Genomic DNA, 18,489 nt, shown 5'->3' with positions numbered 1-18,489 from the left:
TATACACTTAGAAAATCTTTATTGAACACAATTGTCAGTACAATTGTATGGCAGTTACTGTAGTCAGTTAAAATCAAGAAAAGTTTGTTTTACATTGACAACTGTAAAGTGAACACTGATTTTCAATATTGTTTAATATACTTTCTAGAATTCACTTTTCTCACTCAAATGAAATCTAAACTCACTCATCCTTTCAAAAAAAAATCTTCTACTGCAAAGTTCGAAGTAGATTACTTGGAAAATCAAAACTAGTTTTAAAATCATGCATGAACTAATAATAATACGAAAACTGCACAATTTTTTTCAATAAATAAACGAAACATAAAAAATAACCTATAACAAACAAAATCGTAGATCGATATTCAGAATATGAAGGCCGTGTAAACTCAGTTTCAGATCTGTTTGATCCATGCACCAGTAGATTACTAAGTTATTCAAAAATAATAACAAACAAAGTGTGATAGAAACGTGGAAAGCGTTGTAATAAAAATCGGTAAACCAGTATTTCGGTAATACGTATTTCAATGCTTTTAGTGTAATCATGATGAGGAAAATTATATCATGCATTCAAAACTGCATCAACGGTTGTGTTACGTACCAACCGTACCAGATACGAGGCAAATCGATCGGGAAACCTATGATAAGAGCTGCAACATGTGAGCTGCTGTATATAAACAATACTTCTGTTAATTGAAGACCGGTTATCAGTATGATACTTAGTAAAATATAATCTGTTTTATAACTGTCAATCGCTAGATATATTAGACATAGTGTCATGGTGCAATTCATAAATGTTCATGTATTAATGATTGTTTCTGGTAAAACATAGTTTTAAATATTATGTATACAGCTTCATGTGTCGATATAACTTATATTTAAACACAAGTGATATTTTGTTTTGTTTACTAATGATCAACAGTTCAAATATATATACTTGTCAGACTTTTAAATCATACATTACATGATAAAAAAGTCAATACGTTTAAAAAGTTTGACACAAGTGTTAAGCACATTATACTAATCTTTGCTTCACATTCCCCGAAACGGTACCACTTTTATCCTTTAAAATCAATTATGTACGCAGAAGTTGCGATCTGAGTATAAAAACGATTATATATTGAAAGACATTACAATCAAGCTATTAAGGAATGTTAGTACCTTACTGCTTTGAAAGTTCACCTATCATTAACTTGATTGATTTGATCCGATTAATCTTTTTAATTGTGTTATCCCACAAATAAAAAAGTATTAAGCAATATATTCAGATAAATCTGAATCCTTAAACTCTATTTTACATGAAACTTGAATTGAACGAAAGCGACGTGTCTACAAGGTACACTAATGTACCACAGATAACAAAATGTTCAAATAAATTACATATAGTATTAGAAACGACCTACAAATTATCATCACTTATTTCGTGATCAAAAGGCTTTCTATTACTGTTATTCCATGTTGTGTTACGAAGCAAATTGCCAATAAAGGTCACACAACCTAGAATAAAAAATATATTTGTATATTTACCAATCTTAAAAGATTCGCAGCAGTACAACCTCTAAACAAAATGATTTTTTCTAAATCAACAAAAATAGTCCTTTCTGTACACAATCGAAAACAGAAATTTTAAAATTGAGAATGGAAATGGGGAATGTGTTAAAGAGATAACAACCCGACCATAGAAGAACAGACAACAACAGAAGGTCACCAACAGGTCTTCAATGCAGCGACAAATTCCCTCATCCGGAGGCGTTCTTCCGCTGGCCCCTAAACAAATATATATACTAGTCGAGTGATAGTGAAAGCCACAATGAACTTCAAATTGTACACAAGAAACTAAAATTTAGACAAACAAAGGCCAGAGGCTCCTGACTTGGGACAGGCGCAAAAATGCGGCGGGGTTAAACATGTTTATGAGATCTCAACCCTCCCTTATACCTCTAAACACATAACAATAAGGACATTAAAATTCAGTTCAAGAGAGCTCCGAGTCTGATGTCAGAAGATGTAACCAAAGAAAATAAACAAAATGGCAATAATACATAAATAACAACAGACTACTAGCGGTTAACTGACATGCCAGTTCAGACTTCAATTAAAATGATTAAAAGATAATTTCTTCATCATATGAATATCAGGCACAATCCTTCCCGTTAGGGATTTTGTATCAATATTAACGCCAAAGTATGCAATTTTAATGACCTAACAACTATATCCCTCAGAAATTGTTTATTACAACTATTCTAGCTATCAATGTACTTTTTGCAACTTTCGTGGGAAGGAAATAACGAGAATATAAATTCGTTGCGAAGGTGAAAATCAAGAAGATTACCTGATTAAAATACATCAATTGAAATGTACAAATCGCGAAATCAGATCGCTGAAAAGTGGTATAAAAAGGTACGCATGCAAAATAGATGTAATAAATTGGTGTACAGTATTTCGTGTTTTAGATTTTTGAAACGGTATTCGCATATGACTTCAAATGCCCAGCCAAAGCAGAATGGAGAATGAGAGCAAACGAGTCATGTTTTGCGGAAGACAAATATGTTTGTTTGTTTCATGTTCTAGAACAGAAATACCAGGACAATTGTTTAGGTTCGGAACGAAGTAGTATAGGTAAATCGTGTTTAAAGTAGTTTACTTCTCTATATATCTTACAACATATAAGCCTTTTTCTCGTTTTTCTGGTGAAGAAAAGTACTCACAATAGTTCAATCGTATTGCCCAAAAATCTTCCCTGTGTGTTGATTTTGATATTTTGCTAAATTTTTAATTTGTTTAGTAAAACAATCGATCATGAATGTATCTGTAATGGTGGTATTTTAAAGGCTAAAATACTTGAAAATACAAAATATTGTATCCAACCGTGGAAAGCTGATAAAATCACGAAAAGGCCAAAGGTGCATGTAGATATCAGATATGGAAATATAATCCGAAATTCTTGTATGCATGATGGTGAATATATTTCTAAATTTCATATTTTTTACAATAATTCCGTCATTTACATTAACACATTATTTGAATACATGGTTTCAAAAAAATAATACGAAACGATTTTAAAATCATAAAAAATATTTTCACTGATGACTGTTTTGTCTCTTTGTATCATTTATCTTGTATTGAAATTAACCAAACCACAGATGTAACGGTTGTTGCAAACAGAACAGAAATTTACGGAATACACATATATTTGTTTTCATTTTAAGGAAGTAAACTAGTGTTCCAACCACTGTTTAATATCGCAGAATGTAAGGCTGACCGATATCAACCTATCATTTTTACCACCCATGGCAACGGTGAATGTATTTTATTCAAATCGAACTGTGACGAAGAAGGACAAGTTGTGTACAGCAATGGTTCTGCTACAACCGATACTACGTGCCGCTGTGATTACACAAAAGGATATACGTTTGTTTCGAAACCACAACACAATTGTCTTTGTATACCATCCGAAGAAGATTGCTCTTGTTTCAAAGTTGATTGTACACAACTGTCACGAGGTAAGTTGTTTTGTCAAAGGCGATGCATACTTATGAATTAAGGAGAAACAATGTATATCATATACAGTTTATTTCCTCATGAATTATCTTTATTTCATCCATTCCAAAAAAAATTAGCGGATTATCAGTCGTTCCACTAGCAATTGTACTGGTGCAAAGATACAAGGAAAAGTTTAAATTGGAGAGCAAACACACAATTTATTGCGTAAACCACCATTTATTTAAGTATTGTTTGACTGAATCAAATCGGTAAATTAAGAAATGTGGCATGATTGCCGATGAGACAACTATCCGCCATAGTTCAAAAGAAGTGGATGCAATCATAGGCAATCATTTTATCAGACATTTACTAAAAACAACCACTAAACTAAAGGTTTCTAACTTGGGACTTCACTTATCAATTCGATACAAAGAAGAAAACCATCGATCAAATAACATAGACCGTATGAGAAGGGTATTTAAACACCCAAACAGCAAAAAAGACACTAATACATTTGGTAATGGAACTATTACATATCTGAGAGTATTTGCATTTTTAGGACATCCAGTTCAAATAGAACAAATAAAATAGGTTATGTTTCTTAGACTTAAATATCAATAAATATCCAACGGCCAATGAATTAAGTGTACAGACGCAATTAATAGTCAAATCGTCTTAATACAAATCATTAAATGTTCACATGACTCTTATATTCCTTGCAGATTACCAATGCATCACTGACGAGAAGATTATAAAGAACGTCAATTGTGAGGAAATACATCCGCAAATGTAAGTTAACTTGTCATTTGTCACTTGGGAATGTTTACCTTAGATATGGAATACTAGTATTTGCGTTATGTAAAACAGGACACAATAAGAACATAACAATCCTTTAACTCCACACGAAGCATAATTGGTACTTGGGTGTGTTTTTTGTTTTTGGAGACATAGACATATAAGCTAAGCCAATAAATATCACGTAATGTCACGATAAAGGAGACTAAAGGTATAATCAGTTTTTAGATATAAGAAGATGCGGTATGAGTGTCAGTGATACAACAATTCACCCAAGTAACAAACAAAATTAGAAAGGAATTAATACAAGTTGCAATAACTTGTTTTCCAATCCACAATACATAAATATTTTTAAACTATTAGTCACAATTTGTAAAAGTAAAACATTGTAGGACAAAGTACAAAGTACAGAGTCTTCAATACACCAGAAAGAATGCTAAACAAGACCCCAAAATAACTTTTTATTTGTACATTAATAAACTAAATACACTTATGCACCATATCAACGAACGACAACCAGTGATTATATAGTGCCTGAGTTAGATCGAATGCAACCAACATGAACAAAACAGCTTACCTATTTCAAAATATAAAAGGAACTGTGAAGAGAACTGTTTAGATCATTTCAGAAAATGGTTTTAAACACTGTATTTGTTAGTTCTATTATGATAAGTAATTTTTAATAGACTATAACCAAAAAAAATGTTACTGTTTTTTATTATTTTGCTATTAAACCATTTATTAGTACTTGCGATTGCCACTATTTGCTTTTAATTAAACACACATGCAGCATTCCATAATAGGTTATCGTGTCGAGTAAATCCGTGTATGAAACATTTCCGAGAAAAAAGAAATGGTTATTATACAAACCATTTTACCTAAGAATAGATCTTCCAAATAATTATCCTGTCATGAGTACCCGATCCTCTATGTAAAATACTTATACATTGAATAATAATAAAACAACTTATCAAAGTAACACAATAAGCGCAATATTTAAGCAATCGTATAATTTATAATCTATATGTAAGTGTTTTCTCAAACAGTTTTGCCACTTGAAACTATAAACTTGGAATGCCAATTGAATAAAAAAGTGCACTTTAAAAAAAGAGTTTTTCTTAGCATAATATAAGTAAAATTATCGTTTAATAATGTCCTGATAGGTCTCTCTGGTCTGATCATATCAAAAGGGATATAGCTGTCGAAATCACATTCACCAATTTGCCTTAAAATATCACATTTACCGTATAACATACTAAAGCGTATATAAAAAAGTGAACAATGGACAACGCATGAATACGACAATATATGTTTCAACATTCCGTTTGTTTTTTAGTTTAAGTAATGTTTAATTCAACAATATAATGTTTTACTTTAAGCCTTTAATTATTTATTTAAAAATCATTTTGTATCTTTTTAGGTCATACAGCACACATAACAAAACTGCGAGAATCATTCAAAATGAAACACATCGTAAGTAGAGCATGCACAAGTTATTTTTCAGTACACGAATATGTGATACTAGAAATCCGACACATTTGGTGATAATTTTTGGAGGAATTTGCGTATGATGAGTAAATTTCGAAATAGATGAAAATGGTTTTATGGCTACCTAATGTGCTATATAAAAAAAACAAGTTTACTTTATCACGAGGTGCACTCATGAAGAACATGTTATATTTCACATCAAGGTGGTTTGCATAAATATATGAGAGATTTTATTGATATCAGCCACATTGGGCATAATGCATATTTTCAAGATAATTAACATTTATAAACTAAACAGCTTCAAACGGTGGTCGGATTGACAAGCATATGCTTTGGTCAATATGCACATGTTATTTCAGTTAGTTGATTATGATGGCATGTTCTTTTTTTTTCGTCCTCAACTATCGACACCTTGTATATGTACGATGCCATATTTCAAAGCTGAGATATTTTTCACAAACTTCTGTTATTAAGGGTTTGGGATACGAAGTGTTTGAAAAAAGTATAAACACACAAATACTTAACTCCGAGGAAAATTAAAAAAGGAAAGTCCCCTATCAAATTGCTAAATCAAAAGCTCAAACACATCAAATTAATTGACAACAACTGTCATTTAACCGCTGTTCAAAACTCATAAATCCATGGACAAAAACTAAAACCGAGGGAAACGCATTAAATATAAGAGGAGAACAACGACACAACACTAAAATGTAACACACACAGAAACGGACCAAGCATCAGACAACATCGATAATAACAAATATAGCAATAAAACCAAATACATGAATTTGGGATAGACAAGTACCGTGACACGTCTTATTGCAATGTGAATGTACACTCAAAAATAAGAGAAAACAAGCGACGCAACGTTAAAATGTAACACACACAGAAACGAACAATAATATAACAATGGCCATATTCCTGACTTGGTACAGGACATTTTTAAAGGAAAACATGGTGGGTTGAACCTGGTTTTGTGGCATGCCAAACCTCGCACTTAAATGGCAATGTTAAATATAACATTGAAATAATGACAACATAATATTACAGGATATTCAATTAAAGACATTTATGATACATTCGTTTTGCATATTAAACACCTGTATTATAAGGTCTTTGCTTATCAGCTATATACTAATAGGAACCTCTATCGCCGGGAAGTCTAATGCATCCTACTTCTGTATCGCTAGCCTGTCAACAACACTTCTGCTGATAGTTCGAATCAAGCATGTTGTAGGGTCAAACAACTCCAATCTTATACCATGTTTTTTAGGTTTCATACCGGATGTCAGTTGTTTTCTTCTGGCATTTTTGTTCCCTCCACCTGTACAAAGAGAACAATAACGATACAGTGCAATAGATACTGAAAGTGACGATAATTTGACGATCGATTGATTATCACAAATGGTTAAGCTCAGTCACTAGTTAAACATTAACATATGTTATATATCACTGTACAGAGGTTTTGATTTACCTATTACATTTTAGGCGCATAGGAAATATTGTACTATATATATTTTATGCATTTCAAAATAATATAAGTTTTTTTACTATTGATATCTATCAATTATGTATGGTTTTGAAAACGAGAGATATTTCGCGGCATCAATCCCATCCAGCATGTCAAAGAGAGAGGGCTCTAAGATAAGATGTAGTCGAGAAAATTCGTTGAACAAGAATATCATACTGTAAACCAACTTATTTTCGCGACTTTCGGGAATAGAAAAATAACGCGAATTTTAATCGTCGCGCATATGCTATAGATGGATCATTCCTTATTGAACTTAAGAAAATCGCTAAAGTAAATATAGCTGCGAAGTGGTCTAGAAATGGTAAAACGCGAAATTAAGTATCCGCGAAAATAAGTTGGTTTACAGTATATAAGCCATTTATCGTTATTTTTTTGGATAAAAAAAATACGTTACCTGATGTCCTCGGCATGTTAACCCTTCTCAGTAGAGTAGCTGGAAATGGGAAATGATCTTGAAAAACGAGAAAAGGCATATATTTAAAGAATAGCTATAAATCAAATTGCGAATCGTTTGAAATATTTATCATCTACTTTTAATTATATATACGAACAAAAAAGTCTTTACATTTTTCATTCACACACATTGGCTGTATGATGTAACGTAATAGTGAATATTGTTATTAAGTTCTATTGATATAAAATAACATATTATGATTTTAGGCTATTCCAATGCACGCCTTGTCAGTTACATCATTTTGATCTTGTTGGCTTGTAAGTAAAAACACATATACCCAAAATGATATTCTCGTTTAGTTTATATACAACTGTAATTGTATTCTTGTGAATACTTGGCTAAAAAACCCATCAAGTTGTGATTTTCATACGTCTGAAGTGCTTGTCTGAATTCACCTTCCCCATGAATGCTTAAAGTCGAATATTTGATAGCCAATGCTGTATGACACATGTAAGCATATTACATCTGAAATCTGCACACGTACATATTATATATTTTCAATGAAGATCACTATAATAAAATTGAGAATGGAAATATGGAATATGTCAAAGAGAAAAAACATCTGATCAAAGATAAGATAATAGCCGAAGGCCAACAATGGGTCTGGAACGCAGCGACAAAATCCTACACCCGAAGAGGGTCATCAGCTGACCCCTAAATACAAATGTGTACTAGTTCCATGTAAAATAGATGTCATACTAATCTTCAAAACACATAAATGAACTATATTTGAAAAAAAACCATACAAGATTAACGAAGGCCAGATAATCCCGACTTGGGTCAGACGCAAAAACATGTTTTGTTCTATCTTAACCCTCGCCATTTACATCTTGCTAATGTAAAATAAAGAAACACACAACAAAACGATGAGTAAAACTAAGTTTAAAAGAAGTCCTGGTCCGATTTCAGAATAGGTAACAAATAAACTAAGACGATCTGTCTATATTTTCAACTATAAAAACTCAAAATTTCTGAATGAAATTTTGTCTGACAAGTTGTCGGTCACATAGAGTTTGGGATATACTGCTTAGCAATTGGACAATGATACATAAGTTAAGAAAGGACTACTAGCAAATACTGACATGCCAGCTGGTTTAGTATCATACCGTTATATCAAATATTAAACGAATATTACCAATATCAAGCCAACAACAAGTGTTAGAATACATTTGTGTATTTCCGATGCAAAGACGGTCACTTCTCAAACAATGTATCATAACGTTGTCTGAAATGTAAACAAATAAATCAACTTACATTTTGAATTTTTTTTTGCAGTTTATTTAATAGTAGCGGTGCTAACAGTTATTGCCATTGGCATGATTGGTAAGGTCTCTCTTTTTATCATTCCAATTTACAAAGTGCATACATGAAAGAGAGAAAACAATAGCTTTTTAATAGACGAAGCTGCTTTTATCATGTATAATGCAAGCAGTCTTTGTTTCTCTACAGATATAATTTGATTGAAACAAATGTCATTGTCATTTTATTTAGTGTATACAGTTTTCAATTTTATCAAAAGGAAGCAATGCATTTTTTTTACGCTTTATTTAACTAAAGGAGTATTGTTTGTTTCCCTTCGGACGGACTCAGCCATATTCAAATAGATTTAGCAAATCATTATGAACCTTTAAGTTAATATGAAATTGGTCGTATAAATGCATATACAGCTCATATGAAAACTCTGTTTTATTTATATGAAATTGATCCCTATATTCATCAACTCCATATTGTATGAGGGAAAAGTCATAACACTCTTATTAGTATAACCCATACAAGTATATATCTAACCGACAGGATCTTAAAACTACTCTGGGCGTCACTGATAGATAGTGAGGAGTTTATGAACGTCACATTACTCCTGACGAAGTAATAATCTTTAAATCTAAGAGGCAAAAGGGGAGTGGAGTGACCTGGTATATACATATTAAAGGTCATCAGTAACATATAAAAAAGAAGATATGGTATGAAAGCCAATGAGACAACTCTCCACGAGAGACCAAAATGAAACAGAAATTAACAACTATCGGTCTTCGTACGGCCTTTAACAATGAGCAAAGCCAATACCGCATAGTCAGCTATAAAAGGCCCCAAAATGATAATGTTAAACATTTCAGACGGGAAAACTAACGGCCTTATTTATGTACAAAAAATGAACGAAAAACAAATATGTAACACATAAACAAACGACAACCACTGATTTACAGGCTCCTGACTTGGGACAGGCACATACATACATAATATGTTTGTTTGATAACAAATATCACTGTTGAGAAATTTGAATTTAATTTCAAACTCAACAATGATAAAAACTGCATCAGTTTCTTTACATCATTTTCAAAAGATTTCAATGGCTATAAACTATTTTTATGTGGGTATCATACTTTTGTTTATTAGAATATAAAGACAGAAAGAGTAAACATCTTAAAAGTAAGGGTAAGTACTTCTTGATTAACAATTTGTTTCGAAAAAGACAATGTCAAAAACGTGAAGCAAGAAAAATTGAGAAACAATTGATATTCTCTTGATTCAGACATGAATGTTTAAGATGAATACTTAAAGGCATATGATATCTATATTTTGACATAATATGTAAATAAAGCGAAATATATCAGAGGAACAGTCAAACTTATAAATCGAACAGAAACTGACAACGTCAATGTTAAAAATGGAAAAAGACAAACACACAAATAATAGTACACAAGAAAAAACATGGAAAACTAAAGACTGAGCAACACGAACCCCACCCTAAACTGGGGTTGATCTCAGGTGCTCGGAAAAGGTAAGCAGACCTGCTCCAAATGTAGCACCTGTCGTTTTAATCATGTTATTACAAACCGGTAAATAGTCTTTTTCGGTTGGTCACATGCATGACACGGGAACAAGATTAACTTACGACGCAAGAAACATATCCTATATCATATATAAAACGGTTATTCAATAACAGTCAACAAAATCGTGATGGCGTCCGTAAAATTTACGAAAGCATGATTTCAACATCACCATTTGGAACTCTTGATTTAAAAGCTCCCTTGTGAGCAGCAAGCCTCTATCAAGGAAATCATGATTGGAAATACAAGCATTGGAATATATTATCAATTGGGAGATATATATATATATACTCCGTATGCAGGCTTAACTGCATCTGTTGTATCCTTTATCTCTAGTTCGATGGGAAAGAAACGTCTTACATAGTCATCAAATTTTGATTTTTTTTGTGAGAGAAAATCATCTTTACAGCGGAAATTAAATTTAAAGGATATTGCTCACTCCTTTTTGTTTCTTCTAAGAGGTTCTGTATGAAGTCAGATACATATTTATATGGAAACAAGTCGGCAAAAAGAGGTACACGATTGGTTCCTTTTGGAATTCCGACAGTCTGTTGAACGTGTCAGTTTAAGAGAATTTTTTGTTTGAATCAGTGTGATCCCTACCAAAGTAGGATTTATCCCTCCTTAAGACAAGATGCTGGTTTATTCGTTGGCCATTCCTTTTTTATGAAACAAAGTTTGTACCTCATTGAAATTTCAAACTCGCTATTTGTGTATTCTCCCAAAATTACGGAAAACAACATATTTAATTGGTTTTTTATACAGTGTGATTGTCTCTTTGTCTTATTGTTTAATTGAACTCGTACCACATCTTCTTAATTAATAAGTATATTTTGATAAAAAACAATTATGAGATAAGAAATGAGTGCACTGACAACCACATATTAGAAGTGAAATAGACATACCCATCTTTTGATCACCGTACGGCCTTAATCAATTAATAAAACACTTACCGTTAAGTATGCTCTATAATGCTACACAGAAACAAAGTGTAAAATAATTCAAAGAAGACAAATATTGGCCTAATGTGAAATCAACAAACAAAAAAATGATGCATTGGTCTTTAACGGACACATACAAAATAAAAGGGGGAGGCTTTATTTTACATTGTTCGATAAGTGTTTATCATATATTATATGATTACATTAGATGACGAGAAACAAAGGTTCATACAAGAGCTATTCCTAAAAGGTGAATGTGGAAAACATCATTTTGCAAGACTCATTTTCATTGGCAAAAATGGAGTAGGAAAAACTAGTTTAATGCGAAGATTACTGTGGAAGAAAAAGAAAGATGTCATTTCAACAACGAGTACAGACGGCATTGAGGTTGAGAAATGCAATATTAATATTGCAAATGGAAAATGGAGCCCATGTAATGGTAAGAAGCTTTTTTATTATTTGATTTTAGATTTAAATTTTTAAAATCTTTTTTTTTTTAAATGTCGGGTTTTTCTATGAGTTCTATGGTCGATCTTCATAAATTCTATTTTAACACCAAGCTTTTACTGCTAATATGATCTATGATTAAGAAATGGTTTGTGGCTGCGTGTGGTGATCAATTAGTCGGTAATATAATATAAACTGACTTTGCATAATCTCTAACCGACTATTGTAATATAATGTGTAATTCATTCAACAGCTTCCGAAAGACACAAAGAAAATTCAACCTGCTGAACTATTCAAATTGACTTACATATTTTATTGTCGTTCTGTACGTACCTCAATAACCCACACATTCGTATATGCTAGTATCTGATATATCCTTGTAGGATACAAACGATTCTCGACATAGATTAATTACTTCAACATAAGACTCTAACCAGTAACTATCCATTGCCCAATCGTTGGACATTACATTTCTACTAGTGTACTGGCCGGACCAGCGAGTGTAACCAAGATGATTGGGTTTATGTAAGGAGAAAACAATCAGGAACTGACTATTATTTTACTACCAATCCAAAAGGTGAAAAACTGAAAATACAAATATAAATACAATTTTCCGACGAAATCGCGGCGATCTAAGATCCAACTCCATGGCTGTAGTTCTGATGTAAAAATTTCTTTTCGACACGGATATGCGATCCAACGATGACGTCTTGCGAGACGGACGCTTTCCTTTACGTTATCAGCATGCAGTAGACCATCCGGCGCCATGTTCCTTTTCTCTATCACTTGGAATTATCTATTCTGCTTTCCTCTTGTCCTTGCGTATCCAAAAGCGAATTGAAGCTTTCCTTGGGAATTGAATGTTTTCGGATGTACTTGTTATTTTGTCGGTATTCACTTTTGGTGGCGTTGCTTCACAAATGAACTTTTCGGCTTCTTCAAATCTGGCGATTGAAGTCGCTGATTTTGTTTTCGGTTGCCCATGTAAAAGAGGATGTTTAAACGACTCAGTTTGAATTTCATTTGACAAGGTGTTGGTTTTATTACACTCAGGTAATTTCTTTGTCTGTGGTTTCACAATACTGCAAGTTGGATTTGTTTCATTCGTCGTCAGTTTAAGGAGAACATGTTGCTTATCGGAGCGTATTTCTCCAAGAATAATCCAAGCCAGCTTTAAATTTTGTGCAAATGGAGCATTTGGTGGTCCTAGACGTTGAGCAAGAACATGGTGTGCCTCTATAAGGTCTCTACCAATGAACAATAGGATTTTGCATTGTCCATCAATTGGGAGAATATGTTTTTGTTGTTCTTGCAAGTGTTGATATTGCAATATATCCTCGGGTGTAGCAATTTCGTTCGATTATTGGGAATGTTATCGCATTCAATCAGTTCAGGCAAATTGAATCTTGTATTGTCGTGTACAGATTTCACGACAAAGCCGTTTCCTCGTTTACCGGAAGTAACCTTGCTGTCGGAGAATGTTGATAAAAATAGTCTTTCGTTTATGCCTTACATTGAATAGGATGAAGAATTCAGGAGCCACGAGAGACCGGTTGCTTTGGTCGTCAATAATAACATACATGCAAATTACTTTGTCCTGATTCTTTTTATGAATAAACTAATCATAGATACCAGGACTAACATTTGTATAAACGCCAGACGCACGTTGCGTCTACAAAAGACTCATCAGTGACGCTCGAATCCCAAAAAGTTAAAAAGGCCAAAAAAGTACGAAGTTGAAAGACATTCACAGGAAGACACAAGTTTTACTACTGTTGCCGTCTTTGTAAATATCTGTGTAAGTTGAACTAACAGAGGTTAACTTGGTTTCAGCTAACTCAAGTTGCTCCTGCCGTCCACTGATCTAGGCGGTGAAGGCTGTAGACCCGATTTATGTGTAATGCGGTGGTGTGTTGTTTACTTCCACATTCATTGCAACTGATACTCGCGTTGCAATCACGACTTATGTGCAGTCGAATCACAGCATTTGTAACAAAGATTGTTTTGCCTCAACAGTTCCTTGTGTTCCTCTATAGTTTTAGCTCTTAACCCACGACATTCATTAAACGAATGTTCGGTATTGTGTATTATGCACACATTTTGTTGCATCGCAGTCTCTCTAGATCGTTGTTCGACCGCTGTCTTGTGAACGTTGATTTTCGTTCAAGGCTGAGGTGAGAACCTTGGCGCAGCACCTTTTGTACTTGGTCTGACACTTGACCCAAAAATGAATCCATCGTTTTAAATTCTACTGATTCCACTGATGAATGCAGATAACTCTGTAAAAGGAGGAAAGGCAATGCAGTGGTTAGATTTGTATATAGACGCCCTTGTAACCAACTTTTCCTGAAGTCCATGGGGTAGTTTTTCAACGACAGGGTTTATTCCGGTCGGTGAATCAAAATAAGCTAGCAGACATCCCAGCTTTGGATTCCTTGTGGTATTCTATTTCTGATAGAATGTCAGACAGTTTGTAGAAACGTGCGTTGTCCTTATTTGTCAATGCAGGGAATTTGTCAAATTTACTCCTGAGAGAGGCTTCCAATATTTCTAGAGCACCATATCGCTCATCCAATCTTTGTCATAATCTCTGTAGGCCTCTTAAAGGGTTGTTGGCATTTGATGACCTTATACTCATGGCATGTTTAACAGACTTTGATCCTAGCCACTTAATCAGTAAGTCTATTTGTTCCGAGTCCGAGACTTGTAATTCGTATATAACATTTTTTTGGTGGTCAGCAGGGATCTCATTTGAAAGGCTTACTTTTTGTATGCCAGTTACTATTGCCAGATCTGAGGTTAAGGTAATTTCCGGTGACTTAGTATCGGCAGGGAAGACAGCAGGTGTCTGTGTTGGCAGGTTCAGTACCATGAATGGCACGACCGCTGGTGCTTCATGACTCAGCCTAATCATATCAGGACTTTGTCTTATCTTGTGAGTTCCTGTTACTTCCTTTACAGCAGTTGATACAGGAAGTTTATTGGCGAATTCTTGCATACGCTGGAGCTGGTCTTCCTTTTCGTCAGGAAGATCGCTTACTGCCTGGTTTCCGTCGTATTCCAGGATACAGGGCCCGGCACTGCGGCTGCAGCTAGTCTTTTTGTTTAGAGAATGTTCCTAGCGGCCTTAAATTCGGCTATTCTCGGACCGCATGTGCGGCTTCCTATTTCATTTGAGTTTTCATGTGAACGTCCTCCTGTTCTTTTTATAGCTTTGATGTACTCTTCCTCCTTTTTAATTCGAGCTTTAAGGTGAGCAGCCCTAAGTTCCATTTCGGCTTGTCTACGTGTAGCCTCTTGTTCCGCTTTGGCTTTTCTACGTGTGTCCTCTTGGTTTGCATGGATAACGTCTTGTTCAATTTCGGCCTGGATTTTAGTTTGTCTGTAAAGGGTTTGTTCCTGTAAAATGACCTCCTGCTTTAGAAGGGCAGCTTCTTTCTCCGAAAATGCTACCTTTGATCTAGCGGATTCTGCCTTGGCACGCTTTGAGCTCCTACTGTGCGAGGTGGTCTTGCCCTTAGATGTCCTCGTTTTTGTTGATATAGCCTTTGTCAAGGTAAGGCGATGCTCGTGCAGTTTCTATTAACCGAGATCGTAGGTTTGACCATAGAGCCTCTAGGTCATGATAGAACTTGTCACGTTTCTCTATAAAGGCTCCCTGTCCTTTTTCAGTAAGTTCACGCACTTGCCTAGTTTGGTATTTTCATCAAAATTTGTTGTTTCTTCTGATTCTTCGGTCACATCTCCCTCCGGAGACTTTTTCTTGTTGTTCCACGTGACTGGGATCCATGATGTAAATCAACAAATGTAGACAATGTATGCTCAACGTTGTTGGTAAGATGACTGTCGTAGATTGACGTTTGTTATCCAAGAAAAAACAACAGGAAAATTTTAGCTTTTTCACTATCCTTACCGGACCAGTGAGTGCAACCAATGTGACTGTGTATAATTAAGCATAAAACAATTAGGAGCTGACTTTTATTTTACTACCAATCCAAAAGGTGAATAACTGAAAATACAAATTACAATGTGTTCAATGATGATTAAAGTCGGATAAACGGATAAACAGTTCTTAGATATCACTGGAGTTAAAGAGATAATCGTAACTGCAATTATGATTATCCCAATATGGCGACGGCATATATAGGTAAAATCTGTACAGTCATTTTTCTCAAATGTAGCATGTTTTTTGTCAAACGTTACTCAGCTGCAAGGTTTTTCTATACCATTTCATCATATTTGAATCGTAACGGTGCACTGGAATTGTCTAAGCGCTTTGAAAATTGACATTGAAAAATTCGGGATGATTATCGTAACTCTATTGAATTTTTCTTGTTTGATAATCGTAATTTCTTTATCGGATAATAGTAACTGAAAAATAATTAATGTGTCTCTGAATTAATTTAGCAATTTTAGACCGGTTGCTAGGGCTTTTTTGTGACTGCTATGGTCTTTCAGCCTCTTGAATTAAAGTTTATTTATTTTCTTATCATTTTCAAACAAATCATAAGTTTTATTGTCTGTTAAATTACATTTATCATGTTTATATAAAAAAAAAATAGCAACACAAATGATAATGAACAAGTCTTGTGTTTTGTCATTTTTATGAATCTCACTAATTCTTGTTGCCATGGTAACACAAATTTTCAAAAAACCTAGATTTTGTTCCCTGTTTTTTAAAATTCAATGTATGAACTTTAAGATGCAATCATAGTTTATAATGAACTTATCTGCTCAATGTCATGTTTTTTTTATTTAAAATATGATATTTAAGCTATTTTCAGAAAATGTTAAAATACAGATTTTTGCACCTTTTTAAATACCATTTTAGCCTTATATAAAAAAAAAATCACAACCTCAACATCAAAATATAAACTTCAAATAATGCCTAATTATATGTTGAAATTATTTTTTTTCTTGAAATTGTCATTTTCATAAAATTGCTGCAACCAAAAAGCAGACATTTTCCAATTTTCATGCCTGATTTCATCATAAATTCCTAAAAAAAATGCCTGCATGTTTCCATAGCAATCGTTCAACAAATTAAAAAAAAGATTGAAAACTTTATTTCAATCTTAGCTGCCTATATAGCTAGTATATAAAAGAATAAAGCAGTTCTGAGACATACATGAATCACCCCCTGCCTGGATCTTACAAATAGCTGTACTTAAATGTAACTCACGTTGTGGTTAGCCACGAATTGTTCCTTTGGACAACGTGTCCGCTGAATGTTCCTTGCAGTTGTGCACACGGCCTTCTGATTAGTTTTCGTCTCTCAGAAGAGAGGGGAAAGTAAGACGGATTCCTACACTTTCCTGTATAAAACTCCTAAAACTGGATCACGCAAAACGATGTACGCAATGACACATTAACAATATAAAATGATGATCAAATGAAGAACAAATGATGAATTAGTTCCAGAACAAATAGTGTTTTCAACGGTTAACTGGTCGAATGACCGAATACCGAATACTAAAAACGCTAACCGGTTAACCGGCCATTTTTCAATTTTAATAGATTTGATATAAATTTGTATCCAATTCATTGAATAGATCTGTTTAATCTAAAAATTGTCGTCGCGGTAATTATTTGACAGATCAGCCCAGTCTATTGATTGCTACTGTTAATCCGAAAAACATTTAAATGTATAACAAATTGTCGCTTAGCTTGGGGCAAGATCTTAATGAAACATAATTAGTATACATGTTATTTTAACAGTTACTTTAAATCAGTTGCTATTCTGTTTAAAAATAATTTTGACTATAAAACATACAAATTTAAAAAGATGGAGATTGCAATCTGGTGGGATGAGATCTTAATATTGAAGACAAGAAATTTACTCTGATAAATGTTTATGGGCCAAATATTTATACTCCCTGCTCCTATGACAAATTGACAGAAATTATAGATTTCTTTGGAAATCAGCTCTGTATTATCTGTGGGGACTTCAATCTTGTTCAAAATTTCAATCTTGATTCCCATATAAACAATCCAAGATCTAGAGAGAAAGTTTTAGAAATTAAAGAATATAAGAATCTTGTCGACCCATTCAGTGAAATATATCCCAGTAAAAGGTTTACATGGAGAAGAAAAATCCCTTTTAAACAATCTCGATTAGATTCCTTTTTGATTTCTGAAAGCCTTAAAGTTGACATTTGTGAAGTAAACATTGGTAATAGCTACAGGTCAGATCATTCATCAGTTATTTTGACTGTAAAAATAAATGAATGTATAAAAAGTAGAGGTCTCTAGAAGTTTAATAACTCTCTCCTTCAAGATCCTGAATATGTAAAACTAATAAAACAACAAATTACTAACACAGTTAAGCAATATAAAATGTTAGTGCATTGAATATATTGGAGTCCCTTCTCCTTGATATTAGAGGTAAGACTATTTCGTATTCAACATGTATAAAAAGAGAAAAGGCAAAACAGGAAATCCAATTAACTGAGGAGATACAAAAAGACGTCAGATTTGTAAACAATATACTCCATTTAGGAAATTGTTGAACAGATAAAATATGTC

The sequence above is a fragment of the Mytilus trossulus genome, chromosome 8 (genome assembly GCF_036588685.1).
Source record: "Mytilus trossulus isolate FHL-02 chromosome 8, PNRI_Mtr1.1.1.hap1, whole genome shotgun sequence".
NCBI classification, from domain to species: domain Eukaryota; kingdom Metazoa; phylum Mollusca; class Bivalvia; order Mytilida; family Mytilidae; genus Mytilus; species Mytilus trossulus.
The sequence above is the reverse complement of the archived record's forward strand: the minus strand, read 5'-3'. Positions refer to the sequence as shown.